Source organism: Camelus ferus, chromosome 3 (assembly GCF_009834535.1).
Source record: "Camelus ferus isolate YT-003-E chromosome 3, BCGSAC_Cfer_1.0, whole genome shotgun sequence".
Taxonomy (NCBI): Eukaryota; Metazoa; Chordata; class Mammalia; order Artiodactyla; family Camelidae; genus Camelus; species Camelus ferus.
In genome coordinates, this window is record NC_045698.1 from 59,504,661 (window position 1) to 59,530,107 (window position 25,447).

Sequence of the window (25,447 nt, forward strand, 5' to 3'; positions counted from 1 at the left end):
GAAAAGACTCTGGTTGTTCTCCAGTCCTTGTGACTCCTCCTCCAATGCCAGCAGTAGTCACTTAGTAAGGTCAGGTCTACCATCTTGTAATGCACAATGGTCATTCTCCCCCAGTTCCACTGCCGATGGCTTGAGGGGAAGAGTAAGAGGCTCTGATATCTTGTGGGGTTCTACCAAACATTCTTTTTAGTTCACCACCATGATTCTTGGTGTAGAACAGCCTTTTTATCCCAAGTGCAAATATTCAGGATTACCAAAAACTAAACAATTCAAGTCCATACAGACTAGTTAAAAGTAAAGTTATCTGACACATAGTGTCATGAATAAATTAAAACATGGGCAAGAAAAAGTGAACTCCAGAACTGACCTTTATCACTCATCTCAAATACATATGCCCCGTTCACATCATCAAAAACATTACAAAATCAACTTATAATGGACAAGTATACATTGCTACGTTTGAAATTTAATGGACAAGGATTCCTCTTTCTATATCAACTTTTTTTTTAATGGCACTCACTTTTTAAAGGTTCTGAAAATTAATCCCTTATAGATGAATATTAGACAAGAGTCATCATTATTTCTTGAAACTTTAAAAAAAGTAACAAAAACTATAACAATCATTTGATACAATTCTAGAAAGATAATTTAGCAATTCATCCATATGATGTGACAACAGAGCCAATGAGCTTTAAGAAAATTATTTTCTTGCTTAAATTTGCAAAGTTGTTTCAAAAATGTCTCTTTATATGTATTGCTTGAGTTGTCTATGTGGTAATATATCAGTTTCATAATCAGAAAAATTTCTGACATAAATTACATTTTAAAATGTACTTCACAAATTTTCCTTATGCAGAAATCTAATAACTCGTTTTCCTATTTAAATATATATAATTAATCCTTAATTTGTATAAGTGATCATCCATTAATAGTTTCTGAATCTTCATTTTTAGTTCATGTGAATTATAACTTTGATGAAAAATGTTCAGTTTTTCTGGACTTTGAGTTGCTCTTCATATCAAAAATTATTTTAAAAATCTAAAATTAGCACTTAAGTACATTTAAAAATCTTCTATTCTGGGAGATACTTAAATACCATAATCTGTATACAAAATGCAAATGTGTCCATTATTTATTTGCACGTGCATATATATGCAGTATGTGCTTACTACACATGCTTAAACTTCACAATCTACTACATTATTAAGCTCATTACTTCCACGTTTCTAATGCTCACTTTTTAAATAATTCGTATAAAGCCAGAGAAATTGTTTTCTATGAAGAAAACAACTAAAAACTGAATTTTTATTCAGAATATTTAATAGGCACAGAGACACCTTAATAAATAAAAATTAAACTCAGAATTATTTACCTATTATGCTTTTAAAATGTGAACAACTACAAAAGAAAAATGTTATATGATTTGACAGTACAATTTATCAAATGTCTTTATACAGAATAAGGATGAATTTGATAGTTTAACTGCTTTTGATTTAATGTAATGATGTCAGTCGAAGACTTAAGGAAACCAATATTATCGATCAAGTCAAATAATTGATGCTAAGTAGTATATCACAATTATTTTTAAAAATAAAGCCTTGATTTGAGTAGGAAAGCAGGTTTGTTTTCAGTAGGAGATATGTATTTAATGATTATAAAGTAAATTTTATAATTGAAAATTATTTTTCATAAAAATCTTGGGTTTATTTTAAACATTCCTATAAAAATCTACTCTTACATTTAAATACAATACATTCAGTTCATCATTAAAGATGTTTTGTGAACTTCTAAAATTTTATTTTTAATAGAAAGCAAATATTTGGTCAAAAGTATGTTTGGAAGAAAGCTTTTGGTCTACGAATATTATAAAGGTTTCTTAGAAATCTCTTAAAGGCTGAGTACAATAAAACTAGGGCAATGCATATATTCTCAGTTACTCTTAAAAAAAAACCTGTAAAAGTGACTATAGTGGCATGTTCTGACACATTCTTTTCATAAACCGAACCCTGTTAGTGACAGCAGAACAGATTGTGTGCATCTGCTGGGAATGAGCCAGATGACAGTGGAAAAACGCACATGGATACCTTGGCACAGCAAATAAAAAATGGAGAAAAAAAGACCTGGAAGAGAAAGTGCTCAACTTTAATTGAAACATTCTTTCCAACATGATGAACTTCATCCAAGCACCTCTTGTAGCCTGTCAATTTTACATACAAGAATGTGTTTTAAAAGGGTCTTTGTAAATCAGAGCTGTTTTGTCCTCTCCCAGCACTAAATATTGATTCAGGTTTTGGACTATTTCTTCAAATTATGGCAAATATAATAAGCATTAGGGTAGAAAAAGAGGCCAAACCACTCTACCACAGTCTGGTATGAGAATCTAAACTTCTAAAAACCATTTCAGGTTCAAGTCAAATTTTAAATATCTGGGTTAAGTTTTGAATTATGTGGCTATTATATTGCCAAGTGCTAGAGATGCCACAATTCAAATATTCTGCAAATGTGACTATTGTAAATGCTGCTTGCACTCAATAGTGCTACAATATTTGATTTTATGCTGATCAACCACAGTATTGTTTAAACAGTTGGCTCAGTAGCACCAGAGAGGTCCATACATAAAAACAAATGTGCTTCTATAAATCATATCAGGAAGTTCTCTTGGATGCTCTGATTACAATGAAAATTTATTCTATACAGTATACAATACAAATTTTAAACTGGAGACGAAGTTGTTTAATAGATTAGTAGTCTGACTGAAGCAGCTGCAGTCAAAAAAAAAATCTGGTGATTAACAGCCATTTTCCAGTAATCATAACCCTGGAAAGGGCTACTAAGCAGGGGGAGGGGGTTGCAGATGGGAATAATTCTCTAAGCCCATGTGCCTTAGAGGGCTCCATCATCTTCAAGCAGACTTATTATTATTATTATTATTTTTAAATTAAAGCTTTTAGAGGCATCCTTGATTGCAGTGTTGGGAGCTGTCCATGCTGTTTTACCATAGGGAAGTCCACTCTGCAAGTATTCCTTGCACTGAGCACTCTTCAGCCAGGCATTAAATCAGGGCTGGAAAAGAAAGCTGAAATGCAAGGTGCACACCGGAGGGGAGTTATTCAAGAGCATGAGAATAATTTCAAGTGGTTGCAACTCCACAGGCTGTCTAAAAGGGGCAGCCTCATTGACACTACCTGTCATCCAAAATACGAATTTCTTTGAGAAATTACGTAAATGTAAAATCTGAACAAAAATGTGGTAAATAGACTCTGAGACCAGATATATTCCTACTTTCATCCACATCTTACCTAAATTCACTTATTTGTGTTATCAAAAGGTGTAATCCTCAGGTAAAATTCTGCATTTTCTAGACTACTTTATATTTCTTCTCACATAAAGAAAAATACCCAAATTAAGATAAGTTCATTTGTTCTTCATCTCAAAGTTGATAAACTATAATTAAAATGAACAATCCCTCAAATCTGGGGAAATAATGGATGGCAGAAAGGCCGTTTACTTTTTTTAAACTATTCCAATGAAAAATGTATTTTCTCTTTACAAGTAAATATAATTAATTTATTCAACAAACATCTATAGTATACCGATTACATGCAAGAGTATGAAGAAATGGAAAGATAAGTAAAATGACATTCATTCTTCATAATTTATGTTCACATACAATCAAAACTGCATAATAAGAAAAACAAAGAATACTAATATATCCTTCAAAAGTGGGTAATGCTAAGGAAAAAAAGTTTAGAATTCTTACTGAGGCTGTTTTCACTATTAAAACCACATAATAACTCTGTGTACCTCAAACACTTCCTCCAAACTGAACTTTTATTAAAACTAAAAGCAAGAATCTATCTGGAATTCAGAACTTTCAATAAATGACTTTTAAAACTCATAGATGAAATTATTTTGTTTCTTTGGTTCTATTTCTGGTTCTAAAAATAGCGTGATATTTAATAACATCTGATCTGTGAAAGATTTTGCTTTTCTTGGAGTATACTGTACCTAGCGATCATTAGCATTGACCCAACATAACATCAGAATTAGAGACTTGCCCCGAAAGTGACCCAATTTTAATGGTATGAAAGCACTATTGAAAAAGAAAGTTCAAAATAATTATTCCACCGAGCTTTTCTAAGGGATCATCACTGGCAGGAAGATAAAATAATTAAAATACAGTGTAGTGCTATTATAATAATTTACTAATTACTTACCACTTACATTGGTTTTTATACGTATTATCCTGTTTAATCCTTACAATAACTCTAAGAAATGGGTGGTATTATCACACCCATTTTACAGATTCTGAAACCAAGGCTTTCTGATGGTTAAATTACCTACCTAAAGCCACTAACCAGTAAATGGAAGGCTGGATTTTGAACTCAGTTTGGCCTTTGCTCTTAAACATTACTCTCTATTGCTTATGGGCCTGTTTGTCTAATAGCACACATGTGTATAATTAAAGAAATGATATTAATATGGCAATGTGGTCTTCAAACTCTTTATGCTTGCAAATCAAGAGAACTGATTTTCTCTTTGTCTTGCATTCATCCACATCCTCTCATGCTTTTTGTCTCTTAGTCTCTGCTCTTCCCCTCCCATCACTCCCTTTACACACACACACACACACACACACACACACACACACACACACACACACCCCTTGGAGATTTGGCCCAAGAATGCACCAAATACAATCAAAGCCATAATCTGCTTCATCTAGTCCAACAACTGTCCCATCTCCTGAGACTTCATAATGCTGTGCATTTTTGCTGTGGATGGACCAGCCACTGACTCGAAAGCTGTTGGCGGTTCCTTACAAAGATATTCTGTAGTCTTCGCTGCTTCAAAATCTGTGTCTGGAGCTCTTTCATGACATGGCATTGGGCTGTGATGAACCACATCAAGCTCTCAAGTGGAAGGAGGTAAGTTAGCACCTGAAACAATTCTATGATCTCACATGTGTAGTCAAAACAAGTTAAAAGTGCACTTGATTTCTCACAATACCAAATACTTTGAAGCAAGAAGAGAACACAGGAGAGAATCCAAAACCAATAAAAATTTTGGGAAAAAATAGGGTAAAGTCAAGAATTCATTGATTTTTGAAGCTAAAAAATGAGAGAAGGCAAAAAAAATCACATAGTGCTCACGCTAACTCAAGAAAGCTCACATAGTCCTAGAAGGGACGTTGTGCATTCATTTCAACCAAAGGGCCATATGGAAACAAGCAATGGGATTGAGTATTTTATCTGGTCCTTTGCTAAGCTATTAATTAATGTCATCATGAGATTTTCTTTTTGGTTTATGTAAGGGGAGAAAAACTCAAAGGTGAAAGAAAAGGAAAAGGTAGCCGAAGTTATTTCCTTAACCTATAACCTAGGCAGACTCTAAGTGGTCTTTTGATAAATACTTAGAAATCAACCAATGGATACACTTTTTTATTTTTAATAGCCATGTTTGTTCATCTTCATATTGTTAAGAAAAATAATCCTAATGAAACAAGGTCTGGATTCATACCTTTTTAACATATTTATATTAAATGCTACAGAAGAAGGGTAGAAAGATCTACTTTCTGGACCACAAAACCTTTACTTAAAGATCATCCAACAATTTACTAAGGCTCTTCATATGTGAATGGGAATCAGGCAACTTAAAAAAGTACGTGGTCATTTACTGATTAACAGTTTAAAATTTTTTTAATTTCTTGCCTAGAGAATTACCTACTTCAGGAAACTCCAAGAGGTTCACGTTTTAATCAGGCATAATTTTATAATATAAGACAGTTCATTTTCTATTAAAAATTTTTCCAGTATACATATTAAACAACTGAAACTTTACAAATGTGTCTAACAATATTTTTGAAGTGGTGATGATTCAAATTATCCTACAGTTCGGGAGAATTCCAAGAAGATAAAGAAGTCTCCTACCATATCCTAAATAAAAGCATAGTTTTAAAGGTCGAATCTGAATTTTTAAACAGAATGTCTAATTTTGTAAGAAATAAATGTCAAAAAATTACTGACTCCTATGTATATTAATATATGCAAAAAAAGTTTAACATTTTTTCCTCTTGCTAATGGGCCTTGAAAGTGTGCCAGGAGTAGGGCTCTTGCTCGTAACACCTAAGGCAAGAATAGGCCATTGTGATCATACTCCTCTGAGCTACCTTTTACCTTTTAAGATCTATGTTCTGTTAATTTCTTAACACTTTATTAGGAAACATTTGCATTCACAGAAAAATAGTTGCTTGATACATAAACATAATTAAAATCAATTTTTCAATCTATCTTAGTTTAAGAAGAAATAAAATTAAGTTACATTTAACCGTTGTTTTGACCTGGTAAATTTTATGTAGGCAATTAATAATTGGTTTGGTGGGTTAATGAATACACTAACATTTATATGCTATTTGTATACTGTTAAATCAATAATTTAGTTTAAAAATAAAGTTGGAACAAATATCACGCAGTAACACTTTGCACTTAAGGCTCCCATTTAATACATTTCTACAAGAGAAGGCTAGTTTTAGAAAGGTGTGCTAGCAATACTTTGATTACACTTCACACAAATAAGAATTCTACTACTGACTGAAAAGAGTCATGGCAGCTAGGAATTATTTTTTAATAGAAATTTTAACAATCACATTGGTAACGACTGAAAATGTAACTGGTAATTAAAGACTGGTTTTAACACTTTCTTTTTTTAACTTTATAAGAAGAAGTACAAGTTTTCAGACTATGTCTTCAAATGCAAAGAATATCAATGCAGATATTTAGAAGTTGATCTATTCTGCATGGGGATAATAACTGCATTACTTACACCATATCTTTCAAATGAAAAGCGTAAACCAAATCTGAAACCTAGAGCCATGTTTTCTTTGTATTTTGACCTAGTAATCATTTAAAGTGTGAATGTTTATCAATAAAAAAATTACTGTAGTGCCACATAGTGTGGTGGAACACTGCTATTTCCCGAGACAAGTACAAAAACCACTCAACATTAATTTGCATCACAAAATGACCTAACATATTTGGAATATAATGCACGGGCTTCAATGGGAAGAAACCATTACATTTTTCTCTGCAAAACAAAAAAGTACAGACATCTGATTGGGCCTGCGTGCGCTGGAGGAGGGGGGGTGGGGAAGAGGGCTCATTTTCTATCGTATACCTATTGTTTTACGCATTCTAAACGGCTATATGGGAAGAAAAAGGAAACATACTGAATCCACTTTGCAGCTAAGGTCTCCGTGATTTAAGAGGCAGAGTTCTCAAGTTAAAGAAGGGAAACGTTATGCTTTTCCTTTCCCAAAGCGACTGCCCAGGAAGAAGGCCCTCCGGTCCTGAGCCTACGCAAGGGGAAAAAAGGGCATGACTTCGGGCTGAAATCACCCGGAGACAGAAGAGGGGAAGTTTCTGATGTGGCACTGTGCACTGCATCTGGTCTGCAGCCAGCAAGTTTTCATTTTGTAGCTGTGCTGCCAGTACCTGCCCTGCACGCTCAGAAACAAAAATGCACCAGAGCGCTGCCTCACAAACTGTGGATGTTACCAAGAATTAAAAGAGTTTATTTTTCTTTCTTTATCCTGAGTGTAATTACTGTTTTTAAAAAGAAAGAGCTGAAACTATAGTAACTGGAGGGTTTTTTTTTTTTTTTCTCCTTTTTAAACTCCTCAAACTACCTTCCCACAAAACCATTTAAGTTAAATGGTACACTTACAGGCTCACCTACATGAAGGATATAACTTAAAACATCTGCTTAGACATGCACATTCTGTTCAGATATAAAGAATGTGGCAAAAAAATTGAAAAATATAGGGCTATTATATTTTTAAAGTATGCGTTCTTCTGTGTGTGTGTTCATTCATTAAAGAGATTTTTGTCTGCAATTAGGTAGTCAGTCCTATAAAGGCTTCCTTGTGTGACCATGATTTCTAAAAATGAAATGCTCCAGTGAATATTTCTGCTAAATAATCACATCTTCAAAATTACTTTACAGAAATCCCAATCTCTCCTATGATATTAAGCAATATTACCAGCTTTCCATAATAAGCCTTAGTTGTATACCTCATGCATGGTCAACAATTAATTAGAAGGTTAAAAAAAGTCATGTTTACTCTATTAAGTAGTAGACTAATTCCCTTGTCTGTCCCCACTTATTTACATTAGTGAATCTATTTTCCAATTAAATAAGCATATCTAAGCCAAAGCTGCCTATCTTCAGGGTTCGGGGGAAGATGCATTCTCTTGCTATCATTCTAACTTGCTGAAAGAATTACAGAGGTGTGAAAAAGAGAGGTAGTTGTTAGCTGTTTAAAAAAAAAAAACACTTTGCATTCTATCAAAAGACCATATCCATTGGTTATTATTTCCGAGAACAATTTATATGAATTCTTCGTGTGCATCTTATCTATGACAACAAGATACAAGAGGAAAACCAGACCACACTCAGGATACTATTTGGAAAAAGCAGGTTCTCACCAGGGACTGCTTCAGAGATCAGTTTCTCCAGTCTCTGAAAACAAGTTTAAGGTACTTCACTTAAATTACTGCTAGAAGATCGGCACTATCATTCTACATGAATTGCGACCACTTGCAAGAAGAACAACATTGCTCCAGTCATTGCAAATTTACAACATTAAGAATTAATAAAGTCTCTATAATGTCTGCATTATTTAAGAGTAATGATTCCTGCAGAATTCTGCCTGTAATAGGTTTGCTGTTTTTAATCTCTTGTAATGTCACTGATTTCCTTTATAATGTCCTCAAAAGATTATCTTCATGCATACTTTGAAGTTTGTTTACACTGGCTGTATTTTTAAAATAAATACAGAGATTTAACTCAGGCAATATAATGACAACGTGCATTAAGATGACAAATGAATGCTACTCATGTTATCACCTCAAACCCAAAAACATGTACAAAACAGGTATCATACAATTTCCATATTTATTAGGAATATAACTTTCCTTTTTGTAGTTAATGTTAAAATAATACCAAAGAAATTTAAGATAATGCTATATTGGATAATCTTTTTTATAATCTTATTTTTCTACAATGGTATTCTTTGTTATAGAATTTTCTTTATTTTTCCTGCACGGACAAAAACTAGTGTAAGAACACTGAAGCTATCTACTTCTTAAGAAAGGTAGGGAATGGGTGCTTTTAGCTCTCTTGATTTCCTTATGCCTCAATACATCTATAAAATAGTTACTACTGAATTCTTGTTTTGAGCAAAATTAGTTGTAGTGCACTTTATAGAAGTTAAGTAATATTAAAATTACAAAATTCTCAAAGACTTTTTCAGCATTCAGTGTGAGAAAGGTTATCAATAAGAACCGCTTTTAGGAAAAACCTGACAGTTTCCTTTGCTCACTAACTATAGCAGACCATTAGAAATTATTTTCTTTCTCATGCTGTTATTCACTTACATACTGCATATTTGCTTCAATTCTCCAAGGGAAGAAATGTGGCTCTTGTGGGAAAGGTCCACCCCTTTCTACATGTTTGCTTCCTCGAACGAAAGGAACACACCCCCTAACATTCTTTGAAATGTGTCCAACATGCACAGAATTGTAATAACACTGTATTATTGACCAAATTAGAAAAATCTTAAATGGGAGGCAAATATCGTTAAAATGCACATGTTTTGAATCAGGAAAACTAAAAGACGCATACACAGGTAAGGGAAATGAACTATGTTCAGTTCAGCCTCAGTCTAGGGTCTACGCCTGGACGCTCAGCACACTTGTGTTAGAAGCAATCTGTGAGTGTTTTTGTGCACTTGTGTGTGGTATGGCAACTCAGGAGGAGGCCCATAAATGTTACAGGCTTTAGGGTGCATCTTTTGAATTTCAGACCCATTGGGGAAAGCCTTCTGCCTTTCATAAACATTTTGAAGAATAAATATTCAGAAACTAAAGTCTCTATTTTTTGTAAGTAGAATCAGAAAGTTGTCTGAAATCATTTAAGTGGGAAAACATTGAAAGTCTACACTCACCATCTAATGATAGAAAACTCACACCAGAGTTGGTATCCACTGACTTCGACCTCATTAGACAACTTGCTGGTCATAAGAAGTTTTTCCAACAAGCTTTCCTTCTATTAGGTAGAATACTATGCTGCCAAAGCAAGCTTTTTTATTGTGATTTTCTAATAAAGTGATACAATCCACATTTGTGGGAATCTGTGCATTTATCTTTACTTTTTATTTTGCTAAATCCTCTTTTTTATTCCACTTTTACACAGAAATTTGCAAATGTGAAGACACAGAGTAGGCGAAATTTTATATCTCTTTTGAGATATTTCAGTGTTTAAATGAAACGGTTAGTCCCTTCACAATTTGTTGGTCAGGCTTTTGCGGATGAACTCAGCTATGTATTTTCCAGGCCTACAAAATGGAAGCTCTGCTACTCTGCCTGTGTTTTCCACTTGGAATAAGAGGGAATATAAACAGTGAATATATGAACTGGAGCTTAAGGTAATAAACTTATTAAAACTTAGTAAGGTATTGTTATGGTCAAAGAAACCCTGCAAGTGTGTGCCACAAATCTACTCAGGTGAAACATTTCATTCACTGGAATTTCCTATCTTACTATAATAATGCACAGAAAATTAAACACATAAATATTAATTTTATGTATCACAGAAGATGTAGGCAATGAAAATGCAATGTTTACATTATGGGTGACTCATTAGTGTTTTATTGTGCGAAACACTAGGAGGCATCAGTTGGGTGAAAAAAGGACTTCAATTTTTAAAGAAGCAAGAAATTACTGTAGAGTTGTATATGTAAGAAGTTGGGGTTTGCAAAATGTTATTATGTAAACCAAAACTTTAATCTCTGAAATAAACTCTGAAAACATCATATTTTGTTGTAAAGAATGACCTTTACAAAACATTCATGAAATAGATATAATCTGACCAGTAAACATCTATCAAGATATATTTCAAACATATGGATTCATTAACTAAGTAATTCCACATTTTTACGAAGAACCTATTTGGTAACAGAATAACATAATGGTTATTGACTACTGTGCATTTTCTGCTCGGTTACTCAATACCATGAGTGTATGTTTTATTTCTGGCAAATTCTGTTTTGCGCTCTCTACAACGCCTCTGAAAATGTCTACTGCAATTAAGCCTTATAATAATAACTGCTTCACATAAGCAGCCAGAACTAGATACCTGTTCATAAAGAAGTGATGGAACTTAAAATATAAGCAAGGAAGACATATATAAAAGGGAGATGTTTTCTCTTATGTCATTATTGAAAGCCTGTCATTTGAAAACTGAGTTTTCTACTGTTTGAATGGCTCTTCATAATGAGGAAGCAACAGGGTCGTGGTATACTTATCTAGCAATCATTTGAGATTGGAGTGTCTTGCCATTCCTCAACAATCAGCTTTTATCTTTGACCTATCAAAATAACATGTGAACTGCGTAATCCGCCTTTTGTAAGGTGCACAGACTCTGTTGTCGCTCCTGGTTTTGTGAATTGCCTCTGTAATCTGGTTTGATTTCCTAAAGATGACAGATCTCGGTGAATAGTCAGGCTTTACTGAGTGCAGGGCAGTCCACGCGCCCATGAGATTAAGGTACAGTGCTGAGAACAGGGATCTTAATCACCCAACCCTCCACATACAGCACACAGACTGAGCACCAGTGATTAAATCTTCTCATTGTGTCCAGGCAATCACTGTATTCATAAAATGAATATGTGCATTTTTGTAACTTTTAGATATTAATTTGTGTGGTGTTCTCTAAGAGGATGTGCTTAGAGAAAAAAAAAGTAGAACTTTATTAATAATCTCTTTAAAGTCTATTCTGTGATCCTTAACTGCATACAAAATTCTTCCACGTTGTTTTGAATCATGTCCCTGAAGCCAGAGTTCTCTGTTTAATAACTATTTTTTTGTCGTTATATAGCACAAGTGTTGCTGCACAGATATTTCCCCATTTTTGTCACTTTCTGAGATTTCAGAGACTCAAAGTATACCACACGCAGAGTTGGGAAATAAAACCACAAAATATACTACAATAAACAGAAGAAAGTTTTGAAATATAATGTTAACATATGCCAAGGAGTTATTTAGCTCAGTTTTTTATGAGAGAAGTTTAAATACAATAAATCACTTATGGGAAAGATATGGTTGTACTGTTTAGTGTTATGCAATTTATTGATTTGGTAAAGTGAGGGTCAGAGAAGAAACTCAGAGAAATCTGAAAAATATAAAACATGATGCTTTTTCAGGATTCAATTTTGAATCATTAGGTAGCCCTTTTCCCTAATGGAATGAATCATTTACCCTAAATTTTGAAAACTGAATATGTTTACAAAGAAGAAAAGAGACAAGGTTCAGCAAGGTTCTTGTTATTTAAATTTTATATATTTAATATCAATATGTTTTTGTTCTGAAAAGTTAATATATATAATTCCATACTTTTAAAGTATGAACAGCTCAGGAAAGCCAGAAAATTGACTTTTTATTATGAAGTGCCATTTGTTATTTAAACATAAGAAATAAATTAATATTTACTAAAAGTTACATCTTTAATATTATCTTTCACTATATTCCACATACATACACAGCAATCAGACTGTAAATAGTGTAATGAATGAGGTAAAATACTGTCTTTAGTAAGAAGTATGGAAAATATGCTACAAATACTCCAAAGTTGTGTGAATCACATTAGAAAAAACAGTAGATTTCCTAAAGTTTAGTAAAAACCTAAAGTAAACGTAACTGCCAGCTATTGTCTCCTTAACTTGACTAGAGGACCATATGTTAAACAAACATTGAGTTTAAAATGTGTTTTGAGGAAAACTTTTAGAATTGAGTTAGTAGTCTAATATATAGCCAAATATATCTTCCTACAAATAGAATGAGGTATTTGATTTTAGAGGTTTTTTTTCCTCTTTAGATAAGACATTAGATAGGTACATGTCATTTTACCTGTCAAGTTCTGACACTTGCTTTAGAACTACCCCTTTTAATTTAATAAATAACTTCATGCATATACTAGAAGACAATAATATGGTTTATTAACTGCATTATATTTAACCGAAACTGCTTGTGCCACATTGGTACATACTGAACATTTTCAGAGACTGGACCAAACTGACATCATTTTAAAAATTAAACAAGATGTAGTTTCAACTTGGAGATTGTTAATCTCTTTAAAGCTAAAATTAGTATGCAATACAGAGGTTAAATGAGGTTCACAGGTGGTCACATTTCCATGTCCTACCAAGTCTCTAGGGACTGGAGTTATTATGCTCTACATAAACATCTTTACTCTGCAACCACAATTCCACTGCAAGGTGCCAGTGAAAAAGAGGCTGGTCACTCTCTTTGACTGGTATAATGAGGTAGCCAGGGTTCCTTTATAACACTTAGAAAACATAGGTACGCACTAACCATTTCACAAGACGGTTACTATTAGAGTTAGTATCAGATGCACAATAGTAAAACGCACTTCATGTCAAAGCAATTCTCCACTGAGGACCGGTTAAAGAACTGGCAGAGAGCCTGATTCTACTTATTATACTGTCAGCATTTACATATAAAGGTATTTAACACAAAAGACACACATTATTAAAATGGGAAGAAAAAGACCTTTTCCCCCAAAGTGATAACTACTGGACCTAGAACAGTCAGAAGTGTTTCAGACATACAATTTCCTTTAGGAATGAATAGCCGTATTCTGAGAAGGAGATAACACTAGTATTCAACTTAAATACTTGCATAATACTTCATAAAACAATAAACAGTGTGCCGTGTCTATATATACTTCATTTGTGCCAAACTTTATCACTGAGTTTGGTAACTTTCATCCAAAGTCCAAAGAGAAGGCAACTGAAGTGACTTAACCTTGTTTGTTTTTAAACAGTTATGTATTTGACTCGATATGAACAGCAATGCACATACTGAAATCCCAACAAGAACAGTGAAATGTATAGACTACCATGGCCAGGGTATTACTTTTTGTCCACACCAGCTAAGAAGCCCTCTCTCAAGCCAGCACTTTGGTAAAGGAAGGAGATGCACAAAGGTATACTCTGACAGACAGCCATGCTTTAGCTCAAACTAATCCCAAGATTTAGTGGCTCAGAAGCATAACCCAAAGCAAATAATCAGTCTTTGGTGGGACTCACAGAAGCATCTTTGCATAGTGAACAGCTAAATCTTAAGGCATGTACTTCAAGGTCACAGAACATTCTGTGAAATATTAAAATCCACAGGCTCCACACGCTCCACCATAACATGCTAATGATGTGAACTAACTTCATGAAACTTTAAACACACTAGTGTGACAAGAACTAGTCAGGAGTGATTTCAATAACTGATGGCAAACAGAAAAGACTATCAAAAAAGTTACTTTTAGCAAAACACAAGGAAATCATGGAATCTAAGAAAAGAATGGCCAGCAAGCCTTAACTTCAGCCTCCAAAAAGGCACAGGGATAGATTCGGTGCAGTGGAATATAACTGATGCAGATTTCAGAGACAATACCCCGGCTATTTCTATTTCCTGGAGAAATGTCAGAGGTACTTACATGAAGGAAGAACCGATCAGATTAGTCCTTGGGATATTTTCCTTTCTTAAGAGAGAGAGAAAAAAAAAATAACAAGAATCTTTACTTCGTCCAGCCTTGAAGTGCTTCTCCACCTGATTCAAACATGCAGCCTCGGCGACCCACACAGAACCTTCAAAGTCAATCCAATAGCAGCCCGAAGATGTCTGGGTGTACGCGTGTGCTCAAGTGTCTGACTGCGAGCAGAGCAAGGAGAGAGCTGGAGACGATGTGTGTGTGCGCGCGCGGAAGGAGCGCGCGCGGGGGAGGCGCGCTCGGGACCGCGCATTCGCGCGCGCCGAGGCCGCTCGGAGCAGCAGCAGCAGCAGCAGGAGGAGGAGGAGGAGGAAGGGGAAGAGGAGGAGGAGGAGGAGAAAGTGGCTCTCAGCGGCCCGCCGGATTAAAAGTAACCAGACTCGTCCAGAAAACTGCGTCCAGGAAGGAAGTGACAGAAGACGAATGGGAAAAGGAGAGCCGCTCACAGCCTTTGAAACATCGCGTAAAAAAAGGCGGGGGGCGGGGGGAGTGGAAGGATATTGGGAGGGGAGGCGGGGGTGGTAGAGAAAACAGCACACGGCTGGGGGTTCTAAGCAGCAAGTCCCATGAAGTGCCTCTTGCCTTCTTTTCCTTTATTTTATTTTGTCCTTGCCTTTGCCTCGCGCTGCCTTTTCCAATCTCCCTCACAATCCCAAACGGTTGACTCTCCTCGCGAGCTGGAGAAATCATCAGTTTCACTCTTGCAAAAGGGGGGCGGGACTAGACCTCGGAGCATTTTAATAAAACAAACATACAGCAGTTCCTTCCTCACCCCTCCAGTCTCAACTAGATTGATAAATTACTCCACTACACTGCTTTAATTATGTATATGGTATGCAGAATAAATCACTGAACATCAGTACCTCAATCAAGCACTTTTAAATGATAATTGCATCTTGGTGAATCAATCTTTCCATTCCTGACATTTTGCTAATTTTAGTTTTACGGTGGGGTAATGGCACATGCCATACGCACACCTAATGACAATTCTTTATTGCTCGAAATGCAGACAACACCGCGAGCGGCGGCTGCCTGCTCTCTCCCGGCGCCGCCGCCGAGGACGCTCGGAGGACCGAGTCTTCGGCTGCAGCGCGCTCGCTCCCCGGGGACGCTGCGAGCCAGCCAGCAGGAAAGTCCTTCTAAAGTCGGGATCTTTCCTCTGACCAATAGGAGCGCGACCCTAACAGTTGCTCTTATGACTTTCCCCCGCGTTTGGAGACGCGTTAACCACTTCATTCTTCCACCCGTCCGAGCGCTCCTCCGTTATTAACGCTTAAAACCCCCAGACTACGGTGTCCGCAGCACTCGATTCCAGCGCGCCTTCCCTTCAAAATATGCGGTTGTCGGCCCTGAGAGGTTGGAGGGCAAGAACGTGAACCGAAATGCTTTTCAAGTGTTAGTAATGTATAAAATAATAAAAGAATTACCAGTATATGAAATCTCGACTTCATCTTGGGGCCATGAACTTTCTAATCAGGTTGGAAATATTTCCCCGGGCAGCAGCTTATTCGGAGAGTTTCCCCTCCCTCCTCCCACAATATCTCTTCCACACCTTACTGGATTTTATCCAAGGCATTAACATGTAAACCAAACCAACTTCCCAAATGCATTAGGCTTCCCTATCCGATAGCCGATGACTTCACTTATCCTGAAGAGTTTCAGCTGCACAGGAAGCAGCAATAGAGACTGATAAGGAAGATACTTATGTTAAGGTTTAAGAACAGTAAATACTTTTCCTTACAAAAAAAAAAAAGGTTAATATTCAAGATTTAAGAAAGGCTACTAGGGATTGAGCCCCTCCCCTCCCTAGCCAATTACACCACGCCCAGTAAAGCCAAAGATAAAATATAACAACTAGTAAACAAGCCACGAAAAAATAAGATTACATGCCAGTAGAACTATAGATTATATAAAATATTTAAACTAAATTTAAAATTTTTAATGTTGTGAAAGGAAGAAGAGAAAATACACCGGGGAAATAAAAATATTGACTGTACAAGTGCAGACAATACGAGTATACTGGAATATCTAGCTAATTAAAGATATTTCCTCACTTAAAAAAAAATCCTTTCAGCACTATGTGTTTAACTCAATGACTAGTTGCATTTCCTGTTCAGTTCTGCATTATGCCTCTAGACTATTTTAATGCATGAGGGCAGTGTGAATCAAACAGCTCCTGCTTCATTGTAGGGGCTATTTAATCTGGGTAGCGTTTCTCAGAAGAATGGGCTCAACATTTAAGCATCTGCCCGAAGGCTTCACTTGCAAGGGGAAGGTTGATTTTCAGGCCAGTACAACTAGATCTGAATAATCTTCAGGCTTCTGGCTCATCACCATTGTGACTATCAGCCCAGACATTATGAATCTTTTGCTATTATTATTATAGGAGAGCATGGCCAACTGTCACAAAGCAAAAACCATATGAAATACCATTATTTCTTGCAGATTAGTATCTACAATATATTTGTTTGCCTGTTTTGTTTTTCATCTGGTGAGTTTACTATTACCATGAATTCATTTTAATAATATGGCAGAGATGATTTATATCAGGTTTTCATTTAAGGTACAACTTCTAAAAAACAATCCAAAAATTTAAAGGTGCATCAACATTTTGAATACTAAAGATATGTCTATATATGGTGGTAAAAAAGAAATTAATTTTTTCCAGATTCACAGATGTCCTGACAAAGCAAATCATTTGCAGGAACATTTAAGTTTATTGCCATAATGTGTGAAATTAATGAATTGTAACAGCCTATTTTACATGAGCAAAAAGACATATTCAATACATGACTTTTAACCGTACTATTTTTGATGGATAATAAAGAGTATTTTTATTTACTACAGTACATTTCAGTTTTAGATTGTTTTCCTTCAAAAAGAAACTATTTAACCTTTCAACATTCTAAAGAATTATTTAATAATAAACATTACAATAAGCCCATAATTATCAGTGATAGTACAAGCATTTAAAGGTATGTATAACCCCACATTGTGGATAATTTGAAAATAATTTAGATCTGGAATGTACCACAGTTGGCCTTTTAAAATATAAGATATTCCTCTCAGGAGATTTAGCTTCTTAATTATATGTAACCTAAGTTAATATTAGCATTAGTTTCCTTCTTATGAGCCTTTATAGTCGAAGTGGAACAGAAGAGGTTGTGCAGAAATACACAATAGAAAGTCACCTGAGATTTAAAATTATTCACTGGTAATCTACAAAGTGGTTAATCCAAGATGTGCTTTGTGTTCATCTTTAAATACTTCTGAACTTTTTTTTTTTTTAATCAAAATCATCCTGTTCCTTGCCACCTAATGGTACTTGGCTAGGATCAGAGTATTTTCCAATGTAGGGAGGAGCTTGTACTAGGTGTTAGGAGGCCTGGATTCTCTAGTTCATTTAGAACTTAACTAATGAGTGTGTCCTCTGTGGGCTTCAATTTGCTTATATGTTAAGTGAATTCTCCAATCTATTCCAGTTCTATGACTGGAAAGTGGAAAATTTTTATACCCTTTAAGCCAATTGAAAGCTAGTGGCCTATCCTGTTAAAAAAGGAGGGGAGAATACTTCCTGTAAGAGAAAATGATGTCTGGGACTGATGTACTATTTAAACCAGCTCTGTTTTCCTTCCCAATCACCAAGTATTTCTTTCATTAAATAAGTATCATGAGTGCTTTATTAAACCTGTAAATATATATTAACTTATCCCCCCCAAAAAATTGTTTAGCAATATATTTTAACTAAAGTGCCACAGAAGTTACAGAGCGCATGATCCTCAGAATTTTAACTCTAGGGAAAGGAAAGCTAATTTCAAATTTCTCTTTGGGGCTGCATATCATCTTGCTCCACCCTCCACTCCTTACTACTTCACTACATCAAATCAGCAATCTACTAAAACACTGTGCACTGGGTCTGCCTGCTTTTAAGCTTGGCCCACGCTGGGTGTAGCTCTTGAAGTGAGCTTTAAAAAATTATTCTAAAGTAAGCTGAGGAGGTTGCCACAGCAACCCACCCTAAAATGAAGGCAGTCTATAGATTAATCTACCCCTCAAGACTATTCAACTACAGTAGTATCTGTTCTTCAGCTAGAATATTTTCAACACACACATGATAATTGAACATAGAAGTTCAGATATAAAAAGTAGTAAGACACAAATTCCAATAGCAGAAAAAAATGTTATCTCTTTTTATAGTTACAGTAGAGATGACTCACACAAGTTTTCCTGAAATGGATTATTTGTAAAACAGATTTGCAAAGGTAGGCCCTGAAAGGTGACGCGAGTTTTAAGCAAAATGGTATGGTACTGCTCTATAATAAAGTACATAATGGTTATGCAACATTTTATCACTTTTATACATGTTTACATTATAAATACCTAATGACAAAGAGTTTGGCAGGTTCACCTTTATGCATTAACTTTGTGGTAGGTGATAATAACACATGTTAAGCACTTACCACATACACATACAGTCCGTCATTTGCCTTCCATTCTTTACTTCATCTCTTCATAGAAGTTACTTCACAGTTTGCAACTCTTCTTTGGCACCTTAAAATGCATAAGTACAACAAGGTACACAATTAAAAAACTTTTTTTAAGAATGTTGATATTAAAATACATTCAGATTAATTTATTTCTAAAACTTCTAATCTGAAGTACCATTAATGTTAATTCTAATTTTAAACCAAATAAATGGGTATTAAATATAAATTAATTAAAATGATCATTAATTGTGATAATACTTATAACCTTTAAAGTAAATAACGGCAAATATCTAAATTTCAAAAATTCTTTAGGTTCAGCTTTAGTCCATGCACAGTGTACGTCACATGGACTGTTTGTGATTGAGAATCTGCCATATAAGAAGGATTTGTTATTACAAGCCAAGGCTTAATCACATCCTTTAGCTCATATCTAAAGCTCTTATATTTATCTTTATTTTTGTACCTTTATTTTAATATCTGATGAAGAATTACAAGGAAGAAAGTCAAATTCATCATATCCCAAGCTAATAAAATTTGTCAAGTTGGGATACTGAAGTTTCAACTGAAGTTGCTGAAAGGGCTTATTTTATATGTTGCCTAAAGGCCAACTTTAAATACTTTGGGATTAGTGATGTGAATTCAGTACGCTTAATGCATTCTATTAACCAATAATACCTTATCCTTCCAAGCCGTGTTTTACTGTACTGAACACAGACAAGTGCTCCTGTGTGTTAGCCTCTGTTTAAAACCAGCTTTCAATGACTTTGAGCACACAAATGAACTTTTCTTTGGCTTCAGAATGGGTCTAGTCCTCCCCGCCTTGACACATGTCAGACCATAATGGTCAATATCTATTTCCCATTTGTATTAGCAGGAAGACTTTTCATAGTCAAGAGTCATTAAGATTTATAAAGCCTCTATTTTTGGGTTGTCATCCTTAAGATTTATTTTTATTTTTAAGTTGCTTCACAGTCAAGGAGAAATGAAGAATTTTGGTCACTTTTATTTTAAGGGTGTTAGCTGAGTTTGGTCTTTCAGATTCAGGCCCACAGTGAGTTAGCCTCAACTTGGGAGTCAGTACCAGGTCACCTGGTAAATTCTCTTTCTCCCAGCTCTGCTTGGTTTTACAGTCTATTAAGTAGGCATCATAATACACATCTCCCAGGGCCTTTTCACCGTACAGAAATGCAATCATCATGAAATAATGTCTGATAGATGTTAAGGCTTTTTAAAATGCCACTACAAATTATGATACATTTCTTCCTTTTCCTGGGTCAGTATGCCCAAATAAGGCTTGATCACTAATTTGCCTACAAATGTATAGTTCATTAAAAAGTATCCACATGCATGGCCACATTTAATGGACTTTACTTTTTACTTACAAAATTGTTAAATATTCATCGGAACACTGATTCTATTCCATTTCTTGAAATATAGAAACCTTCAATTCAAAGATTGAATTTTCGCACTTCCCCTTTTAACTATTTCTTCTAGATACCTCTATGTGTGCGTGTGCCCTTTAATTTTAAAAGATCCTTACTCAGAGGGGTGGGGGTAGGGGTGAAAAATGTCACCCTGCGTTTTGGTGCCCACTCCTTTGTCTGGGAAGCTGAAGGCTGGGATTCTGTCCGGACAGCCCCCTTTAGAGACCCAGACCCCGGAACGCCTCCGGTTTCAGCAGCTCACTCCGCTGAGTTATTGACTGTAGGCAGCAGCAATCCCTCAGGTTGATTTGTGTGGAAAGTGAATCCTCGCTGGCTAGGCGTTCAGCAGAGGCGCAACAGCCGCCGAGCCAGCCAATTATTGCCGGTCCTCCCCTCTAACACAGCTCTCGGTACCTACACATTCTTCTCTGGGTCGGCCTCCCCCAACCCACTTTCCCGCGAGGACGGAGCTGAGGGGGCGGGGGCTCCCTCCCCGGAGCGTTTCCAAAGCTCGGAGGCAGCTCTAGGGGGTGAGTGCGCCACGTGCGAGCGCCACGGGCGAGGAGGGGGCGGGCTCGGGGCCCTTCTGGGGGCTGCTGGGCCTGGGCGCGTGGAGGGGAGGCCAAGCTGTCTCGGCCAGGCGTGTGCCGGGTGGTGTCCAGAGCCGGGAAGTCACGGCTTGGGGGAACACGGCTGGTTGCTGGGCGAAGAGGCCGCGTGGCGGGCTGGAGGGGACGGATGGAGAAGGGGCCAGCGGCGGTGGGTGGGCTTCGGTAACGGGCGGGGGCGGTGTCGGGGGACTTGCCCTGCTGGTGTGGTTTGGGGAACTTGGGGATATTTACCCTCAGTTGACGAAAGAGGACCCCACAGATCTGGAGGGGCGCGCAGAGCGACGCCGAGCGACGCTCGGAGCGAGCCCACCCACGCACGTGCACAAAGCGCTGGCGCGCGGTCCGCGTCCGGCCGCACGGGCTGCCCCGAGGGCTCCGAGCGTTTTGCAAGCCTAGGAGAGCGACGGGGCCTCGCGCAGGTCCCGCGCCAGCCGGCCTGCCTTTTCACCTGGCCGACCTATAGGAAAGGACAGGGTCCCCGAACTGGGTCTTTTTTAAAGTCCAAACTCCCTCAGGGTCCACAGGGTTATTTCAAAAAACTAGCAATAAAGTCTAGTAGTTAAGGTGCCCCGCTGGAGATGGGCGCGCTCTGGCTAGAGGAAGGCCACAAACTACAAGGAGAAACGGGGTACTGGGGAGAAAACACAGAAAAAAAAAAAAATCAAAAAAGTTCCTTTCCCCTTCCAAGCCTCTGTATTTGTTAGCACATAAGAACAGTTCTGGGATCTCTTGCAAAATTATCATCACGAAATGGAAATGCCTGTGCTGTTTTTTGATCTGTCTGTGGAGTTCTACGAAGCGAAAACGTGGTAGGAGGATCAGTGCTCGGAAGGCATGGTAGAGTACATGCTGAATAAATCAAAAGGGTAAAATGTTTGTATTGTCGTGTTCTTGAAGCTATGAACTGCTACCAGTGTGGTAGCCGCTGACCGTAAGTGGTTCTTTTAAGTTAATTAAAATTAAATAAAATTTAAAATCAGTCCCTCAGGTACACTAGCCGCTTTTAAAGTGCCCAGTAGCTACAGGTGGCTAGTGGCTACCTTTATTTGACTGTTAGATGTTAAAAGTTTCCATCATTGCATAAAGTTCTGTCAGAATGTGCTGCTAGAGTTTTAAATGAATGTTGGTTAAAGAAAGAAAGGAATAACTGGTTTTATGATACCGGTCAAATTTTAGGACCCTCTTTGCATTTGTATTTCTTGGTAGTAATGTGGAAGGTTTTAAAGTCAGAATTTTGGTATCTTCCTGCTGAAAGAGGTCTCAGGGAACACTTAACACAGCAACTAATTTTTTACCAAAAAAAGGGAAGTTAAGAGATGCAACCCCAAATCATGCCATAAATTTGGAAAGAAGGTAAGGTCACCTGACAGGGTATTGTACTCTTTATGCCAGACCTGGGCAGTGGCTGGGGGTTGGCAAGGCAAATTAACTGTAAAGAAAGGTGACCTGACAGAAGATTTCAGAGAAAAGTACTCTTTTAGAAGAGAAAATATCTCTAAATATTCTTTCAGGGAGAAATTCCATTTAATAAAGAATAAGGTGTATGGGGAATAACACTGTTTCCCAAACTGAAAATGTATTATTGGTAATGTCATAGATTCATAGAATGCCTTTTTAAAAAGAGTAATTGGCATAACATTGTGCTTACTTGTACTAAAAAAAATTCTGAGGAAATGGAATTATCCTTTTAAAATAACAGCTAAAAGCACTCTTAAGGTCAGAGAGGAAGGGTGTTACATAAGGTGAAAATTGTTAACAAAGCGTAATCTTCCTCAAATTTGATGACGATAGTATCAGATACATTGATTATGTCTTAGAGTGATATCACTGGGGTGGAATTTGACCAGAAACGTTAATAACATGAACAAAGCGTAATTGCAAATTACACTATTCCAGGCATGTAAGGCAACAGAACATATACACATTTAGAAACAAAGCACAAACTTTCTAACTTCAGTGCTTTGGTTGGTTGGTTGGTTTTGCCATGACTATCCCCTGTGTTTCTTACTGTTATTTGGAAGTGATATATTGGTGTTAATTCTGGGAGTTTATGATAATTAGCTTTTAAGTTAACCCTTAGTGAAGGACCACTAAGTGTTCAGATAAGAGTACTTATGAATGATACTTTTAAAACAAAATGATTTTTTAAAGCTTGAATTTCTCCAGAGCTGATGCATATTTGAATTATTGTCTTTATTTCTCTTATTAATTTACCATTTGTATGTGCTTCATGGTAGAAAGCGTTCTTCCCATTCTCCCTGAAACCTGATAACCAAAGAGAAAATCTTTGAAATTCTTCAAGTGCTTTCATATGTATTAGAAGCATGGACATATTTCCACAGCTGACTACCTAAAACGCTAGCCTGACTAGGGAGGCTCTATGTGGCCAAAAGCCAGTTGGCTCTATCCCATGGTAACTGTATGATTACACACGAGTTACTGAACCTCCCTTTGCCTCCGTTTCCTCATGAATAAAATGTGGAACGTAAAGTGCTACCTTCAAAACTTTGTTCTGAGGATTAAATGAGCTGTTCAGTGTGAAGCCCAGAGGTGGGAAAGCAGTCAGCTGCAGTGAAAGTTAGCCATTTCTGCTCTCCTGCGAGGAGTTGTACTTCTACACCGTTAAGTTCCATAGTGGGCTATCACCGTAGAAGTCGGAGAAGTAGATTGTCAGAGAGGTAGAGATTCGTTCTGCATGAGAGCTATTTGTGAGTTTTACCTTTAAGAGACAGAGGTTTCCTTAATCCTAAAATTTCCTGACTCAATGGCTGTCTGTTGCCTTATTTCCCTCTCACAAGATGGTGCCTCTGGGATACTTTTGGGCTTCTTTTGTCTGTATTTATTTGTTTATTCTCTCCCTGAGGGATGTTTCCTTATACTTGTTAGCTGCTTGGTTGTTGAAAAGGCACTGGAAACTCCATCTATCCTCTTTTCACCCTGCTTGACCTTTGGAATGCTGTTGTCAGCCAAGAAGACATTGATATCTTCAGTCTCCCGCTAGCTTGAATTCTTTTGGGCAGAGCCTGCTCAGATTATCTCCTGATGTCATTCCAAATGTCTGATGGCCATCTATGGCAACGGGGCTGGGCAGAGGCCTGCTGGGAAGGGGGAGCCCGTGGAATGCCTAATGGAGCATTCTGTCCAAGAGGGACCTAGAAGTAGTTCTCTGTTGGATGCATGATCAGCGGTAGAGCTATGTCTCAGGGACTGTTTGCCACTTCTTGAAAAACAGAAACCATAGCATTTTGCATTTTTGGTTTGAATAAAGTCCCACTTGGGATGTGTGTGATTCCTCATGATTTCATGATAGGTGTAAGTATGTGCTACAGGAAAAAACAGACTCAAAAACATTATTAAGCAATTTACATCTGGTATTCATGCAAACTCTTCTCATTAGGAACACCAAGACAAAAGAATCTAGAAAGGAGAGAATAAAGCTACCACATTACCAATCCTCTCTATCTAGGTAATTTTCCAAATGATGGTATTTTACTTAGCTGAGAATGTACACATTTATTTCTAAAATATTTTATTTATAACTTAAAATTTTAAACCAAACCAAACAATATAAAATTGTATTTTTTCAAGGCAATATCATGCATGGATTTATATGTTTCCAATACTCACTAGATTTAAAAACAATGAGATAACATAATTATATCTATATTCTAATTTACCAGAAAGAGGGAGAATTAATTTTCATTGTTTGGGATGAAGTCTGTCTAAATTATTTTGGAATATGATGAGAATTAAAAGTAAAATGCAATAAAACTTTAAAATTTAAGTCCATGATTAAAATCATTTTACCAGTGAGTACTAGTTCACTGAGTCAAAGATCCAAACCAAAAAAGGTCTGATCTCTTATAAAAGGTTTCTAAGATAAATTTGTAGTTAAATATTTCTGTATCAATAATATTCATATTGGTAATACAAAGATTTGTAGTATATGTGCAAAAATAATACTACCTTATTAGAATGTGGGTTAAAATAAGTAAGTTCAAAATGCATAACATTTAATGGCCACTCACTATTTGTCAGTATTGGATTAATACTGTATTAATTGCTTTGTAAACTTTACTTCTTTTTACCTAAGCAACAACCTTTCTGATAGGTACTACCATTCTCCCCGTCTTACAGATTTTAAAAACTAAAGCTTAGAGAGGTAACAGTACCTGCCCCAGGTCACATAGCTCGTAAGTGTCAGACAAAGGATGTGAAACCATGTTGATTTGTTTCCAGTAGATACCCTTAGCTACAATGCTATGCGGCTTCCTTATACTCATAAACTTTGCTCACTTATAGGGAT

At 36.6% G+C, this 25,447-nt stretch overlaps 1 protein-coding gene and 1 long non-coding RNA gene across 12 annotated transcripts in view; one reads left to right on the top strand and one right to left on the bottom strand.

Moving 5' to 3' along the window:
* The window catches only part of MEF2C (myocyte enhancer factor 2C), a 162,194-nt gene that overhangs the window by 127,076 nt on the left and 9,671 nt on the right, over positions 1–25,447 (bottom strand). For 8 of the 11 annotated variants that reach the window (XM_032475838.1, XM_032475813.1, XM_032475830.1 and 5 more), the window contains one exon: positions 19,080–19,170. The gene's annotated coding sequence lies outside the window, so the exon portion shown is untranslated. Of the gene's footprint in view, positions 1–14,565; positions 15,089–19,079; positions 19,171–25,447 lie in introns of those variants that run through there. The other 3 variants (XM_032475778.1, XM_032475734.1, XM_032475844.1) reach the window with 2 other exon arrangements.
* LOC106730042 overlaps positions 20,665–25,447 on the top strand; it is a 455,276-nt gene continuing 450,493 nt past the window's right edge. The window contains exon 1 of the long non-coding RNA XR_004318244.1: positions 20,665–21,060. This is a non-coding gene — a long non-coding RNA (uncharacterized LOC106730042). The remainder of the gene's footprint in view (positions 21,061–25,447) is intronic.